The 21694-nt window shown below is 37.9% G+C and overlaps 1 pseudogene; it reads right to left on the bottom strand.

Moving 5' to 3' along the window:
• On the bottom strand, positions 768–20434 carry LOC109235713 (annotated as a pseudogene).

Genomic DNA, 21694 nt, shown 5'->3' with positions numbered 1-21694 from the left:
GGTTTCTTACTTTCTTTCCAGGAAGTTGGTTGATTTGCAGAGCTGAATGCAGAGGAAGAGTCACAAGACGCATGGAAAGAGGCACTTGAACTGTAGTTTTTAAAGTTTGGCATGCAACTGTAGTTAAGTTGTTAACTTTGATCTAGCATTCCTGGATTTTAAAAAGAATTAGATGAATTAGCAAGTCTGTAATTCTGTTTGTCTTATTTTGCACCGGTGTTGCAGAATCATTGTTACTCCCTATATTTCTCTTGTTTCAGTTTCTAGTATTGCAAAAAGTTAAGTGAATTGCTGGTCTTGTTTCTATTGCGAGGATCTATGTTCTTGCAAAAAGTTATGTGATTGCATTATGTATTAAATCTTATTATAAGTCTCTGGCTATACCATGTTTTAAGTCTTATTTTGAACTGGGGATAAGAAATTAGGACAGTGACAAAAAATAATCAGTATTTTGTAGTTATTCAATGCACTTAAACGTATTTAATTGCGCATTTAACTTTATTGTAAATGATACTTAACACAGAGCTGAAGCAGAACCAGTACAGACACGTTATTCCCTTTCGTTTGGAAGTTGAGCTGAACTTAAGTCTGGTGATGATAATGAAGAAATTTACTATCAAATATCATCATCAACAATTCTGGAATCTGAAATAAGTGCTAACAAAGCACCCATCCGTCATCAAAGAAACGGTTTTCACATGGAAGCACCTTCCAAGATCTTCCTTTTTTACCTTTTTTTGCTGGAGTCGTTAAATCACACAACTGTATTCCAGTCTAAAACAAGAAGCTTTAACCAATGAAAAAGCAATTCATTCAAGATGACAATTATTTGAGAAAGAGCTACATTTCGAGATGATAATCCTTCCTAGGCGTAATTCTGCACCAAAGCAACTAAGCAAGTATTGTGCTTTGTTTAGAAAGAACATACAACAGCATGTCAGAAGTTGAGTCGGTCACCAGTCTTCATAGGTCATGTGCTGAACAAGCATTACGCAAGTGCCAATACCTTAGCAAGAACTGTCCCATGAAAATGAAAATACTGGAGGTGTTGATGATGAGACATCCCAGATCCAGGATTTGGATAGATTAGATTATCTGCAGTTTCCTGAAAACACAAGGGGAGGCAACATGTGAGAATGAACGGGAAAAAATCATTTTTTTTCAATGATACAATGAGCCCTATATAATATACATATTCAGCTTTACTACATATGGGACTATGACATATTCTACTCCTACTATATATAGGACTAGGACATATTCTACTCCCACTACATATGGGACTAGGATTATTTACACATAACTATATAACACTCCCCCTCAAGCCGGTGCATACAAATCATATGTACCGAGCTTGTTACATATGTAACTAATACGAGGACCAGAGAGACTTGGTGAAAATATCTGCAAGCTGATCATTCGACTTCATTATGAGTCATGCCAAACTCTTGGATAACTGTACTGAATTTACCACACCAGACTCGAGGAGACTGCTCTAGATCATAAAGTGACCGGCGCAAGCGATATACAGACATACAATGTTACTAGACTCCTCATGAACAATAAAATCAGGTGGTTGATGATAAACACAAGTTGGCCAAAAAGTCATAAAATAGAAACTTTTTTGGAAATCACTATTCACACTGGGAACAAATATAAATTGTCAGAATTAGATGTAATTTATATGAGTAGGCTCGCAATCACTGGATGGGTAAGTTGTCCTGAAGAAGTTGTCAAAAAGTGGCCGGAATGGCTCATATGCGCCGAAAAAATCCAAAGTTCTTGGAATCTGTAGGAAATTGTACTGGTGGACTCGGGATCAAACCCACGAAACAACTATCCTAAAGAAATTTTTGAATATTTTAGCTGGAAAGTGATCCACATGCCGGCGCGTGTGTCAAACGCGCTCGCCGGAACCCTAGTTCTGGCGGCACATGGAAGCGCGTGAGGGACTTTCTGCCGGAACGATTGACTAGAGTTTTGTCGCCTAACTTTTCCGAACAAGATGGTAGTGTTGGTTTTCGCATAATACTTATCGATGAAGAGACAACACAAACAAATCTTGAGTCGTCAACCGGAAAGACGCCCGGTGAGTGACTTTTCTAAACCTGTGGGACTGGGATTTCTGGGGTTTGGTCGCACAAGGTTTCGGATCTGATGGTGGTACTGGTATATGCACAATGCAACTATAGCAGTGATGAATCCTAGGAGCAAGACGAAGTTTCCGAAAAATTGCACGACGACGAGATCTTTCTTCCCGGATTTCGCAGGAATGACGCACAACGATAGTTTTCACACTGAAGCTCTGCTACCATGTGAGAATGCACAGGAGATTTTTTTTTTTTAATGACACAATGAGCCCTATATATACTGCATATTCTACTCTTATTACATATGGGACTAGGACATATTCTACTCTAACTACATATGAGACTAGGACATATTCTACTCCTACATATGAGACTAGGATTATTTACACATAACTATCTAACACAAGATAAGTAAGTTAATGAACAAAAAAGATAACTGAGTATAAATCAAAACATTTATTTCCACCATATTATCTGAGCTGATACTCTCCCCTTCATTTTTAACAGGATAGACTAATTTGTGCAGGATTTTACCGCTCAGCTATCCAAGTTAGGTAAAAGACATGTTTCAAAAAGATGGGCTAGGAGCTATTGAACTGGAAAGACAAGATGAAATTGCTATCGAGTCTTCAACGCGCTCAAAGCCCTAAGATTGATTTTGTCCTCCCAAGGAATGGAGATGGGAATGGCTTGATAAGTTCCCTTTAGATCTAGGGATGCCCAACAAGACAGGCCCAAGAGTAAATGTCTCAGTGACGTCAACTCAAGGAAGATTTTCAAGGAGGCATTCCTTTGCCTACTCCTGCTCCATCGGAGCCAAGAGCCCCGATGCCCGATTACCTTACTCAATCCTCATTTCCTTCCTGACTCGACTGGGATTGCAATCTCAAAAGAGGAAGCAACAATTGACCTTCGACAATAGGTAAATTTGGGCTGCTATACCAGCTAGTCTTCAGATAGATCATAAGCAAAAGACTATTCCCTTAAGTTCAAAACCCAACTGATGTCCTACTTGCGAGAAGATAGAAAATGGGTAAAACTGCTCCTCTCCCTACTCTAATGTCCATAAACAGGCTAGCTATTCCAAAAATTAGGTTGGATGAGAAAATCCAAACAAGTCCGACCATAATAAGGCTCGATAAACCCTTTTTAACAAGAAAAACTAAAAAGAATCTAAACCATGTGAAATGATTCCAAATGACTATTCTAGGAGGTATAAAATGTCAGTGGTGAAATATAAATACAATAGAAATTTATTGTAGCAGGCTGTAGTTGGAGTTTATAAACAAACTATATCTCAATAACCCTCTAGAAGCTAACCATTCAGTTCCAATTGATTGAGGCCAAAATCACATGTTGTATTTTGGTACAAATCAAACAGCCAACACAAAACTCGATTGGTTGAAACGGTAAAAAGAAGCACTGGTGGCCTTAGCAAAATACAAAATCTTTGCAGAGAACCTTTACCTCTAGCACAAGAAAAGAGAAATAGAAAAGAGCAGGACAGGAACCTAATTACCCAAGTAAAATTGCTTACATTTGTCTTCTTTTATTGAAAATACCGAACACTTTAAGCTGGAACCACAACTAGTTACGGGGCAGGACGTCCAAGCACTAATATCTAACAACATTGATTAAATTAGCACCTTAAATAATCCATATTGTACATCAAAAGCTGCTCGAGTAATATTCTCCATGAAATCCTTGAATATCCCACCACCATCTATACCAGCTTCCTCAACTCCAAGTTCGTTAACGAAGGTAACACGTATCTGGAAACACAAGGTTAACCACAGGAATAGAAATTATCTCTTCTGAGTAAAGTGTACACATGCATACTTGCACATATACATGCACGTCTATAATCAAATAGAAAGTGAACATAATCACACAGAGCAAATGCATCACCAGTCCTCGGAGATCCTCTTCCGACAATGCATTCGTTAAAAGCATCTTCCAGAATATGGTCTTCTAATTCTGAATCTATTGCCTAGCAAAAAGACCCTGGCTCCCATTCCTCTCTCTTGCTGCAGCTAGCTGTGACTGCCAAATGATTAATAAACTATGGGTTAGGAGCAGAGTGACATGCTATACAAGAACTTGTCTAACTTCAATTGGCTCAATGTGCAACTCTTACAAAGCTAACCAAAAAGAACAAAATAAGTCTAAGGGGAATGGAGCCACTCATTTTCCTATAATAGATATGAAGTCCCAAAGGAGTAAAACGGCAAGGCAACAAAAGTGAATATGACAAGACTTACAAAGAGAAAATCAAAGAAGTTTTTTGCAGATTTAATCACTCACAGTAAATATTTTGGCTCGGCTAGTAAATGGCACCAGGAATGGAGCTTGCTTTAGTATATCGTTGGCTCTAGTGTTCTCCGTCATTGCCTGAAAGATACTTCCAATTACTGCGACAAATTTATGAAAATGAACCTAACCAGAAGAAACCTACATTGCAAATTAGCAATTGCAAAACTATTACCTGAGATATGAAGTACTCATTTACACCATCTGCATGAAATTCGCTAGGAGGTGTAAATTGCCATCTGTTGTTCCAATCTTGTAACTACAATAACTCTATGTTAGAACAGTAACTTAATATAATCTTTATATCTCAAAACTATAATTATTAAATAATTCAACTAAAGAAAAAATATTGCAAGAATCATGTTTGAAAGAGGGACTGTGTATCTACCTGTGATAGGAGTTCAGATGCTACAACACTAACCCTATGCTGAAGGAACTCTAATGGATGCTTCTTCATAGCAAAGATAGCAGTTGTTGATTTACAAAAGTTAGCAGGCGCCATAGGATTCAGCCAGAGGAGCTGCCACAAGGCCTAAGTGTGTAAAGCATAGATCCTGATATAATATAACATGAGCCCTTATAGTCTCCTTTTATCAATTGCACACTTTGCACTCTCCAAGTAAACGAAAAGTGGGATTTTTAGCTTATGCAAGACCTTGAAAGAGCATTTTAAAGCAAGACACGGTTCTACTAATCCAAAAATATATAGCATTTTAAACAATCAAAAGAACAAATACGGGCACTTCCGGCTACACCTATCTGAAGAGAAGGCTTTTAAAACAACATGCACAAACCACATGCCGGATCCTTTTAATGAAGAGATAGCAGCCATTCAGTTTGAATCTTCAGTGGTAAATCAATTGACCATTGTTTCGGAGGAACCAAAGGAAAGCAATAAAATTGCCAGCTCAGATGAAGAGGAAAAAGAGAGAGATGAAGACGGAGAAAAAGAAAAGCAACAAGAAGCTATTCCTGAAGATAATGCAATGTTGACTATTGATGAGCACGAAGGTGAGGGACAAAATTCAGAGGAATTCTACAACAACATGCTCATGCAGTCAAAAGAATCTAATATGATTGTGAACTGGGAGATTGAAGAAGTTGTGCCTCTAAAACATCAAAACTTAGAGGGAGAAGAAGATCGGGAATTTGAAGCATCAATTTGGGTGCATCAGAATATCATCAGAATGAGCAAAGAATTTGGGGTGGATTTTAGTGGATGTGAGAGAGAAGCATTGGAACTTTACATGAAAATCGATAACAGAAGGCAAATGAACAAAGGGAAAGAAGCCACTCAGATTGTACAGAATACAAAGAAGAAGAGACTCAAAGAGCTGAAAGGTCTGGATATTGGAAGTAATTTCAAGAGCAATGGAACGAGAAGCAGGGGGGGAAGCAGCAGTCATAGCCAATGTCAGTGAATATTATTTCATGGAATGTCAGGGGACTTAATAGAGTCAGGAAAAGGAGATTGATTGCAAATTTGATACTTAGCTGGAAGGCAGAAATCTATTGCTTCCAAGAATCTAAAATAGAAGGGGATATAAGGGAGATTGTAAAAGAATTATGGGGTCATAGATGGGTGAAATTTGCTCAGCTGGAAGCTAGTGGGACTAGAGGGGGTATTGTAGTAATGTGGGATGGTAGAATATGGCAGGGGGAGGTAGTTTGTGTTGGACTACATACATTAACTTGTAAATTTTCAGGCAAGACTCAGGAATATACATGGCATCTTTCAGTTGTGTATGCTCCGAATGACAGAAAAAAGAGGGAGGAGTTATGGTGGGAGCTAGCAGGTGCAAGAGGTCTCTTTAATGGACCTTGGGTGGTATGTGGGGACTTCAATACTGTAAGATACCCATCAGAGAAGAATAATTGTTCCAGATTCACACGAGCTATGACTGATTTTTCCAACTTCATTGAAGAAATGGAACTGGTAGACATCCAATTAGCAGGAGGAGAGTACACATGGAGAAAAGGGGACAGACATATAATAGCTGCCAGATTGGATAGATTCTTGATTTCTGCTGATTGGAATGAAGATTTTAGAAACATAAAGCAATCACTACTTCAGAGAGATGCCTCAGATCATTTTCCATTGATGCTACAATGTGGTAGTTGGGATCCGGTCAAATCATACTTTAAATTTGAAAATTGGTGGTTGCACACTGAAGGATTCAAAGACAGAGTTGAAGAATGGTGGAATTCTTTCAACGGTGAAGGAAGGCCAGATTACATTCTAACCCAGAAGCTTAAATACTTGAAGACAAAGTTAAAGGAATGGAGCAAAACTTTACAGGGCAACTTAACATTACAGAAAGCAAGTATCCTTAACCAACTTGCAGTACTGGAGGAGTTACATGATCAGAGAAGATTGACAGAGGAGGAAATTGTCAGAAAAACCACATTGACCATGGAGTATGAGGAGATTGCAAATCATGAAGAAGTTGCATGGAGACAGAGATCCAGGGCCCTTTGGTTAAAAGAGGGAGACAGGAACACCAAGTTCTTCCATAAAACAGCCAATGCTCACAGGAGATTTAACAATATAGCTCAGTTGATAGTAGAAGGGGAATCTTTGCAAAATCCGGAAGATATCAAGAGGGAAGTGATCAGATTCTATCAAAACCTATACACAGAAGAGGAGGAGTGGAGACCAGCAGGTTCTATCAGAAACAATCAGATAATCACAACAGAGGACAACTCAATGCTGGAGAGTCCATTTGGAGAACAGGAAATATGGGACAGTGTTAAGGCTTGTGCAGGCGATAAAGCACCAGGACCTGATGGTTTCACAATGGCATTTTTCAAGAATTGCTGGGAAGTGGTTAAAAAGGATGTGATAGATGATGTTCAGAACTTTTATGAACAAGGAATATTTGAAAAGAGCCTTAATGCAACTTTTGTTACATTGATCCCTAAGAAGTTGGGGGCCAAAGAACTGAGGGATTTCAGGCATATCAGTCTGATAGGTAGTATATACAAAATTATCTCAAAGCTACTGACTGAGAGGCTAAAAAAGGTGGTCAACAAATTGGTGGATTCTCAACAAATGACTTTCATAAGAGGAAGACAGATCATGGACGCTGTCCTTATAGCTAATGAATGCATTGACACAAGGAAATCAAGCAGGGAACCGGGGATACTATGCAAGCTGGATATAGAGAAAGCATATGATCACTTGAATTGGAAGTTTCTACTTGAAACCCTAAGGAAAATGGGCTTTGGTGGAAGATGGATTACTTGGATAAAATACTGCATAACAACTGTAAGTTTTTCCATACTGATCAATGGAGAACCAGCTGGTTTCTTCCCTTCCCAGAGGAGTCTGAGACAAGGAGACCCACTGTCCCCGTTTTTATTCATTATTGCTATGGAAGGCTTGAACGATATGCTAAAAAGAGCACAGACAAACAACTGGATCAGAGGCTTCAAGGTGAACTGCAGGGCTGATAGCAACATGAGGATTTCACATTTACAGTATGCTGATGATACTTTGGTGTTTTGTGAAGCTGATAGAGAACAACTGAAAGTATTAAGGGTGATATTCATTCTTTTTGAAGCAATTTCTGGACTACGCATAAATTGGCACAAAAGCTTCATTTATCCAGTAAATGAGGTAATGGAATTACAAAGTCTTGCTGATATTCTAGGTGGGAATGTAGGTGAATTGCCTACTGTATACTTGGGCATGCCACTGGGTGCCAAGAGTAAGTCAAAAGGAATATGGAATGGAGTGTTGGAGAAGTGTGAAAAGAAGCTAGCAAATTGGAAGAATCATTATCTATCTATGGGGGGCAGACTAATTCTGATTAATTCTGTACTTGATGCTTTGCCTACTTATATGATGTCTCTCTTTCCGATTCCAATCAATGTAGTGAAGAGAATTGACGCATTAAGAAGGAATTTCCTATGGGAAGGCAACAGTGAGAAGAAGAAGTTCCACCTGGTAAAATGGAACTGTGTGACTGCTAGCAAAAAGGGAGGGGGTCTAGGAATAAAAAACATGAGAATTCAGAACCAGAGTTTGATGATGAAGTGGCTATGGAAGCTTGCAGCAGAGGAAAAATCATTGTGGACAGAGGTTGTTACGGCGAAATACGGAACAGAAGGAAAATGGACAACCAAATCAGTGAGAACTCCATATGGTGTCGGTGTATGGAAGTCAATTAGGAATCTGTGGCCAAAACTGATTAACAAATCCAAGTTCAAGGTAGGAAATGGTAGGAAGATTTCATTGTGGGATGACAATTGGCTAGGACAAGGACCATTGAAGGATATCTTTCCTGACATATATTCCTTGAATCAGCAACAACAAATAACACTACACGAGGCATGGACTTATCAGGGATGGAATCTTACATTCAGAAGCAGGCTAAATGATTGGGAGATTGAAAGAGTAATTGACTTTTATAATACTTTGGAGCGATTTAGTGGTATTAACTCTAATCAAGATCTTATGGTATGGCAAAGGAATAGGCAGGGGAAGTTTACTGTTGGGTCTGCGTACAAGGAATTCAACGTGTCTAACAATCAGGTTGGTTGTTGGCCATGGAAGATGATATGGAAAGTAAAAATTCCATATAAGGTTGCTTGCTTTACATGGATACTGGCAAAAGAGGCAGCACTAACACAAGACAACTTAATCAAAAGAGGATTCAATCTGTGTTCCAGATGTTACTTATGTGAAGAAGAGGCAGAGACGATTAGCCATCTTTTTTTGCATTGCAAAATCACTGCACAACTATGGAGAATATTCATCAGCCTAAGGGGAATTTCATGGGCAATGCCAGGGAGAATTAATGATGTGCTAAATTGCTGGAATAAAGAGGGCAACAAGTCGAGCTATAAAGAGAGATGGAGAATAGTTCCAGCATGCATATGGTGGACAATATGGGAAGAGAGAAATCAAAGATGTTTTGAAGACAAGTCCAATAACATCGAGAAGATAAAGATGAAATGTTTGAATCTTTTTTATTTTTGGTGTAAAGGAAAGTGTATGGAGGATCATGAATCCATTTTTGATGTTCTAGATGCATTGTGAGATGATTAAGATTTTCTTTTAGGCACTTCCCTTGTAAATATGGGTGACTTCACTAATTTAGTGAAGTCTTTTTATTAATATATAATATGTTACCTTCTTCAAAAAAAATAGTCTTCAGGTGCTAGCTCCAGATCATACTGTCCCAAATCCAGATAAAGGAGGATATTGTGGTAGGTTAAAAACCTAGCATTAAAATAGTCAAATTGTGATGAATACTAAAGTAATGAATGTGGTCGGTCATGCTCTCCTAGGCACCCGCTACATCGACACCCAAGTGTAGCACTAAATGGGCAAAAGGTCTGTCACAAGGTTTCTAGGTGCCTTAATCTGTTGCTTCCGGATTCTTTACTTTATGAGCAAGCATTTCTCAAATCATGAGCAAGGATAGAAGGAATAACTTTTATCAGCAGTAACTTCCTGTGGAAGTCTTGAACCGATGAACATATATGCTCATGCCTAAAATCACAAGGCTGCGCAGATCACAACTACACGTAAGGGAGAGTGGAGAACATCCTTTCTTGTTCTTGGTTCATAAGGTAGATTAGCAGCCTGTAATTGCAAGCCAATACACTTTTTCACAGTATAAATTGAGGGTTCTTTAAGTCTTCATCAATCACAGTGATAATGAATCCCCACCCTTGATTCATAAACCATCTGACCTGCTAATCTTATCATTGTTGTGTACTTGTGTTATGCTAATCCTATCATTGTTGTGCTTCCCATACCATCACGACAGTATTTTCCCATGCCGAGATGAAGAGACAACAATTTAAAAGTTCTTTTGATCAGTAAAACAAATAAAGTCTTTTCTTTACCCGTTTATTGATTGTCTTATATAAGGTTTTACCTGTCTAAGGATAACAATCAAACATCTGATATCCTTCAGAGATAATGGCTTCTCCTGTTCATAGAACTCCTCATTATCGACAATCATAAGCATGTGCGTGATTCAGGATAGAGGAGAAGATGTGTTATTTACTTGTGCACAGTCACAACTCACACCATACAAGACAGCTGTAGAAACCTTCCCCCAGATGATACAGGCTGAATATGTTGAAGCCATAAGCTCTTACTTGTAAACCGGGCAGAAAACAGCCAAAGGTAGCAGCCATCCAGAGCCTCTGCTGGCAAATATGCTGATTGCTCTGACAGTGATGACCATTTCTGATTTTCATGACATTGCTTCATGAAGTTCCAAAGGACAGCAACTAGCTCTGTCCGATAGGCTAGTACAGTCATAATACGTTCAAGCGGCAAAATGTTGAAAGTCACGTGAAGGAAAGCACAAAGTGCACTAACAGCTGCCACATGTTTCTCATCAAGCTGGCCACTATGTAAACCATTGAGAGGTGAAAACCCTCCCAGTAAAACAGTAGTCTGTTCATTAAACATATAATGTGACTCATAGTTCAAATGGATAAAATCTTGACTGAACTAAAAGTGAACCTTAATGCCTAGTACTGTGAAAATTATGACTGCATACCAGCTGTAGAAGAAAATGTGGATCTATAGCATTGGTTATCTGTTGCTCCAAACCCAAATTCAGAACAATTTCTGTTTGTTCATCATCAATGACCATATCATCCTCAGACACTGAAGAATCTGAAGAAAGTGTAATCAGCTCAAAATAAAATTAAAAGAATGCTGTTTACATTTTTTTTATTTCTTTTGAAACCTCAATATGTCCGAATTAGAACATCAACTGAACACATCTACTGAAGTAACTGAACTCAGGTGTAAATAATACAAGGGCATACTTTCTTTACTCCTATATTTGATGATTGGAGAGAAGGGAGTGCTTCCAACAAAAAAGTCGCAACAGTTGCAAAATCAACAGCCTGTGAACAGGTATAAGAGGAAATTACTGTGAATGCTTAAGAAAATAAGCCAAGAAAACACATCCTATAAACAATTACTTACAAGAAATATTCTCCCTATTGAGCAAGTAATGATCAAGATCCAAATTCCCTTTTCCTTATTTGTGGCAATACATCAGTCATCATCAAGTATCTATCCAGTAATCTGATTCATCTCAACCAAGAGAACACTATCAATATGCAAATAGCAGAAATCACGCAAAATTGCTCCACATTTAAAGACATGATGGATACAACATTATAAAAGGTTAACTAAATCAGCAACATATCTTTTTACTAGAAAATGGACCTTGGACAAAACTCAACCCTAAAAGCTACTCATCAGGTGAGGAATGACCAAGACCATATAAGAAGACAACATTCCATTCTCACTACCAATGTACGGAATGTAACATCTCACATGCCTTGGGCTGCACATCTGGAGTGTGAACAACATAACATGGGGGCCAAACATTGGGTAAACCAAGGACTGAGATGGTTTTGACTTTGATACCACATGAAGCAAATGGACCTTTTATTATGACAAGGTAAATATTTTATTAATGAGTACCTACAAGGTACTATGAAGGAATACAACAGCAATGATTCCTTACTTCAATAAATTGAAGGAATACAATAGGCCCAACAGAGCGTCTATGTCAGATACAATATTTTTCCTATACCACAAAAAGAGGCTCCTCAAACATCTAAATTTAACATATAAAATGTGCTCATTTTTTCTATTGAAGAATAAGTTGTTTCTCAACCAAATGTTCTACAAAATGCAACAAGGCACTGCTTTCCGGTAGTGTCTACTTCCAATAACTGATGGTTGTTTATACCAACTACATAAGGCCTGTTTTATGCTTCCATGCATGACCCATTGAATCCCAAAAATGCCAAGAAACATTGACAAGATCTGGCAAGTACAATTGCAGTGGAGGATAGATGATAAACTGACTCATATGCCTCTTCACATAAAATCATCTGCTGCAAATGATAAGACCTCTTTTCTGCAGATTATGATGAGTTAGACAAGTACCATGAGTTGCAACCCAAGTGGAGGTGATGAAAATATACCTTGGGCCTAACTCAACCCTAAAAGCTAGCTCATGAGGTGAGGGATTGCCAATATCATATAAGGAGAAAATAACCATTCTCTCTACCAATGTGGGACACTTAACAACTAACACCTATTTTTGTCTCTTTCCAGAAATACAATCGATAAATACTACGCGCCAATCCTCTATGTATCCTACAGTCCTACTCAATACGAGCCTAATACATTCAACACTGGTAAGTTTTGCATTTTAAGGCAAATTAGGGATCCTCAAAACTGGAGTTCTATAAATCTCAATTTATTCCTATCCTGACTCAATATAAGTGTAACAATAACAACTAATTAATCCCAACTAGTTGTTGTTACCTACATGGATCTTTTGCTTTAATTGTGTTCTATCTTAGCTATATCCGTGTCGATTCCTAGAGAATCAGAGACTGTCAGTATTTTGAGATTCTAATTCAGGTCTAGCTCATCTTTTTAAGCACCTTCAATCACCACAGTACTGCAAGCAGAGACCAGGGAGGTCTACGTAGGACATCTACAAATCATCTCATGGTCCTTCTCTCATTTATCATCCAATTGGGCTACTTGCCCACTAAGTCTGTTATGATCATTTCTAATCTTTCTAATCATTTCTAATTTTGTATAATTGCACATCCATATTAAAATTCACATTTTTACTGTATTCATCTTGTGGATATATTAGGTCAGCAACATTCACTCACATATGACACCTTTGGTCTCACAATCGTTCTGTAGAACATCCTTTTCAACTAGCATTGGACCTCTGATGCAATCATTTTGTGCAAAAGTTTGGTTTGGCAAAAGGGATGCTTACGAACATCACATATCCAATCATCCCCAAACACAAGAAATGATTTGTCAAATGCTCAGTGCACAACAATGTGTACCTTGAAACTGATATTCAAATGTTGAGCCCTACAAAAACTCTTTAAGTCTCATTGTATATTCCCTCTGCTACAATTTATTAAGGCCAAATACATCGACAACCCCTTAAAGTTGTCCACACTATTCACTTAGATACTTTATCGTAAGTATGTTCCATTTAAACACTTTAACCAGACTTTTATTGTGTCATTCAGACACAATATGCTGACATGGCAAAGCAAGTGTCTCTCACATTTTTCAAGCACGTGAAAATGATTTAAAAAACAAACCTTTCATACTTCTTGTCGGAAAATGAATATTTATGTCAAAAAAAATTTCCGGTGGATCTTCGAAAAACCCTTCAGATCTGTAAGCTTTGCGATGAGACCAAATGGGTCGCAGGTGAATTTTGTCGGCACAAATTTATTCCGGCGAGGCAGTGTCGAGTATGTGCTTGACTTGTTTGGTGCATTGGATAAACATACTAACACCCAGAAATTTATTCCTATTGCAGCAAATTAACAAGAAAACTTTTGAGTGCTCAAAGGTTGTTTTTGTTTGATTAGTCATTAAGAAGAAGGTATTTTGGTTCCTCATATGCTGTGATGGGCGGGGTTTCGCGTCAAGATTCGACGGCGACAGGCGGTGATCGGCGGCAGTGGCCATGGCGTTGTCGTCTTCTCTTTGCCCTATTTTACACATATCTGAGCCTCAAGGATTTTCATTAAATGATGGTCGCCCCTCTCTGTCATGTCCATGATTTCTCCATTATTAAAACCAACAATGCTTTGAGAAAAGAAGAACAATAAAAGGAAAATATTGAACCATCTCAGCAGCACTCCTTTATCTCCGTAAAAAGGGGCTATTATGCTCTTTCTTTTTCTGCTTCTGCTGTTACAACAACTGATTTGCACAAATAGCTACAGAAATTTTTTCTCCCGTCATTTTGGTTCCAGAACTCTCAGCAGTTTTAACCTAGAAAGGATGAATGAAGAAAAAGAAGAAAAAAAACTAAATTTCTAGAGAAGAAGAAAGAGCTGGAAAAGCAATGGCCAAAAATTGATTTTCCCGGCGAGCAGGAATCGTTGGGGAAGATGACGACAGTGGGGGTTCTCTTTAATTTTTTTTATTTGATTAAGTTAAATCCACATGTCCTCGGCTTATTAGTTACTATGGTGTGTGGATTACACGCACCTTTTGTATCTGACTGCTTACGAATTTTGTGTCTAAACGGCGGAATTTTGTACTTCCCAATCTTATTCGTTATGTTGCCACTGAAGCCTTCCCACCATTCATGATGTTTCTCCATACACCATGGCCAAAAAGTACTGTAACATTCATAGCCCTTCATCCCTTGTCCACAAGTCCATATTTTTGGGCTATCACTTCTATCCATGGAGCCTAGTCCTCAGTCCCAGATCTCCACAGTCATTTCCCAGTAACGCCCTATTGAATACTCTAAGCTCCTCCAACCCAAGTCCTCCTTATTTTTTTCGAGGAAGTTAGAATCGTCAAACTTAATGGATGGTTCTTTCTAGAATCATTTACTATGTCCTACAGAAAATTAATTTGGAGCCTTTCCAGCCTACCAGTCACCTGGTTGGTGCTTTCAAAAGTGACATGCAATATGTAGAGACAGTGTACTCTCTATTTCTTTCCGCCATACAAACAAGTATCACTTTTGCCATCCAACTAGCCTCTCTCAACTCCTTTTATGATCAAATTCCATGTTGCTTGATCCTTATTTGAGGCCCCCAAATGGCAACCCGTGGTAGATAGAGGAAGAGCACCAACCTTGGAATTGAGTACCTGTGCTATTTTCTTGTTGTTGTTCAGCTCTCCACGGGAATGATTTCACATATCCTGGGGTTTGATCTCAAGTCCTAACACTACTTGTAACCACAGGAGAATCTGTCACAAGTATGTTGGCTGGTTTGTAGGCATCAGAAAAACTAATGCATCATTAAAAAAAGGAGGTGAGAGATCTTCACACAATTTTTGTCCCTCGATCGATGCAGAGAAACCCTCTACCAGCCTCCTGCTGCAGCATTGGCTATCATCTTGCTCAAAAATTCAATCACCAGAACAAAAAGCATGGCAGATGACGCCCTTGAAATGATATATTTCCATAAAACAAATCTGCCCCTCTGATTACCTCTCAAATTTAGTTCCTTCAAAAGATCTGTAACCAACCCCAATCTTGTCAAATCATTTACGGAGTACTTTCTTAATCTCCAAGGCCAATTGAATTAGCGCAAATAGTATGCGAGAGAGGAAGCATCGTATGGAATGAAACTCAGGATTGCTAATCCATGACAGTTCATTCCTTGATAGAAAGATTTTAAGTTTTTCAGGCAACTGGAGTAGTAGGTTCCAAACAATAATGACAAAAGTCATAAAACTTGGACCACAGAAATATAAAACATCTTTTTTTAATTGAGTAAAACTAATGGCATGTCTTTACCATAGTGAATGATTCTGGCAGGGCAAAAGCTAGCCTAGCAACTTCGAGTAGATTCCCTAGAGGGCTAGCATAGCCAGGAAGATCAATCTCTATATCAGGAGGGAGGACATTAACGTGCTCTTTCATGCATAATGCCATCTGATGAAAATAATGACGACTCACAGATGGACTTGCAAAGACCTGCATAATGAAATGAAACCAGCTGAATAAGCCTTCGGGAAATATAAAGCAAACACAAACAAATAAAAAAGCTCCCCAAAAGCATAAATCTGAAGCTTCCAAATAAAGATGAACAACAATATGGCACAGATATCAGCTGATGATTCATGCAGAACCATCACTTGAACTAGCACGGAGCAACAAGATACTTGGTCAGTAAAGGATTATTCCTTGATCCGGTCCTCCATACAAATAACCATGTTCCGGTGGAACAGTATATCCATTTACCTCTTTTGGGTGAGTGAAAAACCGCCATAAAAATGGAATTGTAAGAATCTGGGAAGGGAAGCAACACCGTGGGTCAACACTTGCACAAGAACAAGTGCTTTGACCAACATGAGGTATAATCAGTCCAAGCACACGCTCGAATGAAGATACAACCCTGTTGGAAGCTGGAAAGTTTCTTTCCTGCAAAAATTAAACTGCATGCTGTCACTCTTCAGCTTTAATAAATACCAAGTCAATGAGATATTTGTATTCTCGAGAGACCAGTATACCAAAACAGAGAAACAAGCGAATATGTCATATAAAAACAATGTTATCTAATTTATATGATCTTCCATCTGAAGAAAATATTATGTTTACGTATATTGCCAAGCTCCTAAGCTCAAAGAATGTTTAAGAGTATTGGAAGCATAGGATTGTAGAGAGTCGTATGAAAGCTCCGCTTTTCAACATTAGCCAGGGTTATTAGAAATCTCCGTGAAAAAATCACAAGCTTGTCACACACACCATCACCGTTTATGATATACTTTTTAGCTCCCAAGAGTAGAAGAGCACTTTAAAGCAATAAAGCTAGTTAACAAAATTTGAAATTGATCCACAATTACAAACTACTTGGAGTTTGTGATCACTTCCCTGAAAATATACTTGAATAACTCATTGTTACAGATCACATAAGTTGTAAAATAATTCAACTAAATAGCTCTTGTACTTATAGGAGTAACCTTGCCAATCAGAATGATTTCCCTAAATAAGGAATATATATTTCTTTGAAGAAGATAGGTGACACTGCTGCAAGCCCAGGGAAACCTTAAAACAATCAGCAACGTTACTGCATCCAACAAGAGGATTGCTGATGTACAGGACTTCTCAGATTCCATAAATAGTTGATCTCTCAACTTATTCCTGCACAGACATAGCTCATATGAGTAAAATTAAGGCACGACAGCACTTATTTAGCATTCCAATTGGACTTTGTCCCATAAAAACTGGTACCTTACAGGTGTTAGATAAAATAACTTCTTTCAGAAAATAACACTATGAATGAGTAATCATAGTTCTATAACTGGTATAGCAGGACTATCAAAAATAAATGCCTGCCACAGAAGACAACTTCATCAAAGCTTATCAAAGGTTTAGCAAAGGAAGACCCCCCCCCCCCCCACACACACACACACCTCCACAATAAAAAATTCAAAGCCAGCAACTAGAGAGTATGTTATCAGAGTGGTCATGCTTATGGAAAGATGAAAGACATCATGAAATAGTATACAAGATAGGAAACAATTACCGTATCAGAGTTTTCCTCCTAGAATAGCTACCAACTATTTCAGGGAAGAAAAGAAAGTGGGAAGAGAATACATGTTAAAATGAATCAACCATAGAAACTTTATAACACTGTTGCCAGCATTATAATGATATTGTTAACCAGCTCACTAATGTTAAATATATATAGTGACATGCAATAATTCTTGCAACCCAGTGGATTTTCACATGGTTCCATTATAAGGTTCAAATCAGTTTGCTTCAAGGGGACAATAATCTTTAGGATAGTGAAGGTGAAGGTCCAAATGGTCTTTCAACAGAACACACATAGCACAAAAAAACATGAAATTCCCAAAAAAAAGAAGACTAATAAATAGCAATATAAAGATGTGGAATTCAGGTCCAATACAATCCAAAAGAGGTACACTGAAAGTACTTAATAAAACAAAAATAACATGAAAGAATCGATTAAGATTGTATATTTGGTTTAAAATAGCTTGGTTTTAAGCCTTAAGATAAGGTCAAATAACTCTCCTTCTCTGTGTTCAACAGAGACAAAAGTAACAAGTAACCATATGAAGTTCAGAAGATTCATATGGGAAAGTAACGCAAGAAGATATGAAGTAAGGTCTTGAGTTAACCTGTTTCCATAAACAGCCCGAATACAAGCACGAACAAATTTCTTTAGTCTGTATCTCACCAAGCCAAGATCGGAGGCACAGTCCATACCAGCAAAGAGGCTAACAACGTCCCCTGTAAAATTCTGCACACTATTAATGCCTGTGACAAGCTTCTAATATGCAAAACTCAAGATGTTAATAACAGAAACAAAGGAATAACGTGTAACGAGGATCACACAGATTTTCTAATTAGAGAACAAAGAATTAGTTTTTGTAAGTATGAAACTAAGCTAAGATGCTCCCAGACACGATAATCGAGGCATAACACTTTCAAATCCTACCGTTTACAGGGAAATTCTGGCAATTTCAACAGCAGAGGGCATAGTTTCTCCTCAATCAATTTTCGGTGATCGATCAGAAACTCATTTTTTGTGTTAACATAGGTGATGACAGGATTTATTATCACGCTGGTGTTTAATCTTATGACATTACGAAAATTAGTTCTAGGTCCAAAATATGGTTTGAATCGGTTGAACGCAGTATTGTCAAATGCTCATTAAGGCGCACTTAAGCCTTGAAGCTCAAAAAAGCTCAAGAAGGACGCTTTACCTCGCTTAAATAGGGCGCTTTACCTCGCTTAAATTGCGCTTCAGTGTAAGGCAAGCACTAAGGCGTGGACCTCATAGCCCATGAGTTCTCTGTTGAATCAAGGGGTAGTAAACAACAAGTATTATCGAAAATATGTGTATTAGGTGCTAAGGGAAGCATTATGAATGAATTTGTTACTTTGTTCTTGATTACATATATACTTTTATCTTTTTTCTGCCATTGCACCATTTTTCACTAAAGCCCACACTTTAGGCAGATTGGGAATCGTAGCTCATAAAATCGCTAGATTCATAAATGTCCCAGAAACGGAAAATGTTAGGGGTCGTTTGGTAGGAGGTATAAGAATAGTGCTTAATAGGGTGTATTAGCAATGTTGATATTAATAATGTTGGGATTAGTTATGCTGGGATTACTTCTTATCCACTGATTAGTTTGGTGTATTAAAGCATTGCATAATTTCTAAAAATATTGGTTGCTTACAAAAATATCCTCCACATTCTTTAATTTTATATCATATTTAACTTTTTTTACAGAGGAGAAAAATTAAATGAGAAAACTAATTGAAATATTAAAGTTAAAAGACAAAAAAAATTTAATTGCTATGACGTATAATACAAAATACCAATTATTAAAAAAATGGGCACATTTTTAACAAATAAAGAAAACTTCAGTTTTTACTTTTACGAATTCAAAATCCTGGAAAATGAGTGATTTTATCACTTATTTTCCCTTGTTTGGTTGGTGAGTGAAAAACTTTTCCGGAAAATATTTTCTAGTGTTTGGTTATAGAGTATAAAATATTTTTAGGAAAATAAGTTTTTATGCTACTCTCTTCAACCCACCTTCCCCAAAAATTCCCCATGTTTTGAGGGGCAATTATGTCTTTAACCATGTTTATGCAACTATTAAAAACCCCTGCATTACTAATAGTGTGGTTTGCTATGTATTAGTTCTACATAGTATAATACCAAATAGGATGAAAAAATGTATCAAACAAGGAATTAGTAATACACAAAGCCAATGCTTGCATTGTTTTTTTCTAATACCTCCTAGCAAACGACCTCTTATATCTCTTGTCAGAATCCCAGAACTTGCATCTTCACACACTGACGCCATGAGAAGTAATAAATGGACTAAAGGGACAGAAGCCTTACCCATTAAAACCAAAATTTCTAGAATCATCAATCACAGGTGATTCAGAAGTCTCAGATAAAGATTTGTTGAGTCAATGCATTGTTGGCAAAATTCCAGGCTTCATCACAGAGAATCCCAACTATCAACGACACTAGAAGATGGGTCAACACCACTTGGAAACCTGCAATCGGAATCAATGTATACGAGATCAATGTTCCCACTTTTTGTTCGAGTTTCAACAAGAGAGACTGTTGAACATGTCCTTACAAGTGAATGGCGATGGAAGAAGTTTAAGTTGTTTTTAGACTGGTGGACACCTACCACCTGTTGCTGGCCATACGAAGTGGTAAGAAGCTGGGCATGGATTCAATTGTTAAGGCTAGCGCGGACTATATGATCCCAGAAAATATTCAACGAAATTGGTGATTTATGTGGTGGCTGGATCGAGACAGAGGAAGAAACCACCCTCAACAATCACTTGCACTGGGCTCGAATCAAGTGAGGGGAGATGGATCAAATGTCTCGAAAGAAATAGAGGCGGAAAGTGATGGCTCGTATATAGCAATACTGATATGGTGCGAAGTTGCGACGACGGTGAAGGCCAAAAATCCGACCGGAGAGGAAAGGGAGCTTAAAATTGTGGCACATGAGGTTTGACATGCACGTGTGAAGCGGTTACTAAATATCTAATACAGATGGGCTGGCAATAACTAATTTAGAACTGGGCCATAAGTCCAACAAAAAACTCCTTGGGCCCTTTTATGTGTAACTCTTTATTGCAAGCCCAGATCCCAGAAATGACTTCTAATAGCCACAATGAGGTTGGTCGCGGGAGCGAGCTCGAGGAGGCTTCTAATTCAAACTTTGAATTTTTGAGGGGCAATGCAGAAGAAATTGGGAGAGTTTTACAACTGGTCGTTGAAAAATAGCCAAGTTTCAAAAGTCATCGAAATTTAGCCACTTTTTATGTAAAGATAAATCTGAGCGAAAACACTGTTCAAAATCCGGAAAATACGCCCGCATATTTTACGGGAGTTCCAGCATAAGTATGCTTGAACTCCCGCATATTATACGGGAGTTTCAGGATTACTATGCTGGAACTCCCGTATAATATGCGGGAGTTCAAGTATAATTATGCTAGAACTCCCGCATATTTTACGGGAGTTCCAGCAAGTATAAATGTCCAGTATAATATACTGGAGTTTGGAGCACTGGTGCTCCAGTCTCCAGTATATTATACAGGAGTTAGCAAAGTATACCGGTCCAGCATAATATGCTGGAGTTCGTACACAAATGCACCAGAACTCCCGTATATTATACCGGTCTCTGTTGCAGCAAAATAGTGGCTATTTTTCATTGACTTGGTAAACGCTTGCTATTTTTGATTGACCAGTGCGAAAACTGGCTATACCATGATATTTTGACGAAGAATTTGCTAGTCTGAACATAGGAGTATTAAATCGGGATTGGACCTAGTCCGTAGGCCCAAACTTTATCTTAAAATAAGGAGTTTGGGTGAGATAAAACTTTTGAGATTTTAACATTGTTAGTCTCTTTTCAATGAATATTTATATAAATAACATTACTGTTGCATTATTATAAAAAGAGCACATTCATTTACACTTATAGCATTTTTAATGGTTCTTTACGTTGCATTTTAATTTTTTAAACGTAACCACAAGTTAAGGGATTATTCAAGCGCATTAATTTATCACAGCATTCTCTCTCATCATTAATCTATACATGTCATTTTCCTTGAATTTTTGCTTCGAATAAGTGCTCTTGGACAAGTCCCATTTTTTATCATTCTCCCATAAACTATATAAATCAATCCACATTCCATTACCATAATAATATTGTTCAAAGTATTTTGTTTGTGACTACGTATACCAATATTATACCAAATACC

Source organism: Nicotiana attenuata, chromosome 12, assembly GCF_001879085.1.
Source record: "Nicotiana attenuata strain UT chromosome 12, NIATTr2, whole genome shotgun sequence".
Classification (NCBI taxonomy): domain Eukaryota; kingdom Viridiplantae; phylum Streptophyta; class Magnoliopsida; order Solanales; family Solanaceae; genus Nicotiana; species Nicotiana attenuata.
The sequence above is the reverse complement of the archived record's forward strand: the minus strand, read 5'-3'. Positions and strand labels throughout refer to the sequence as shown.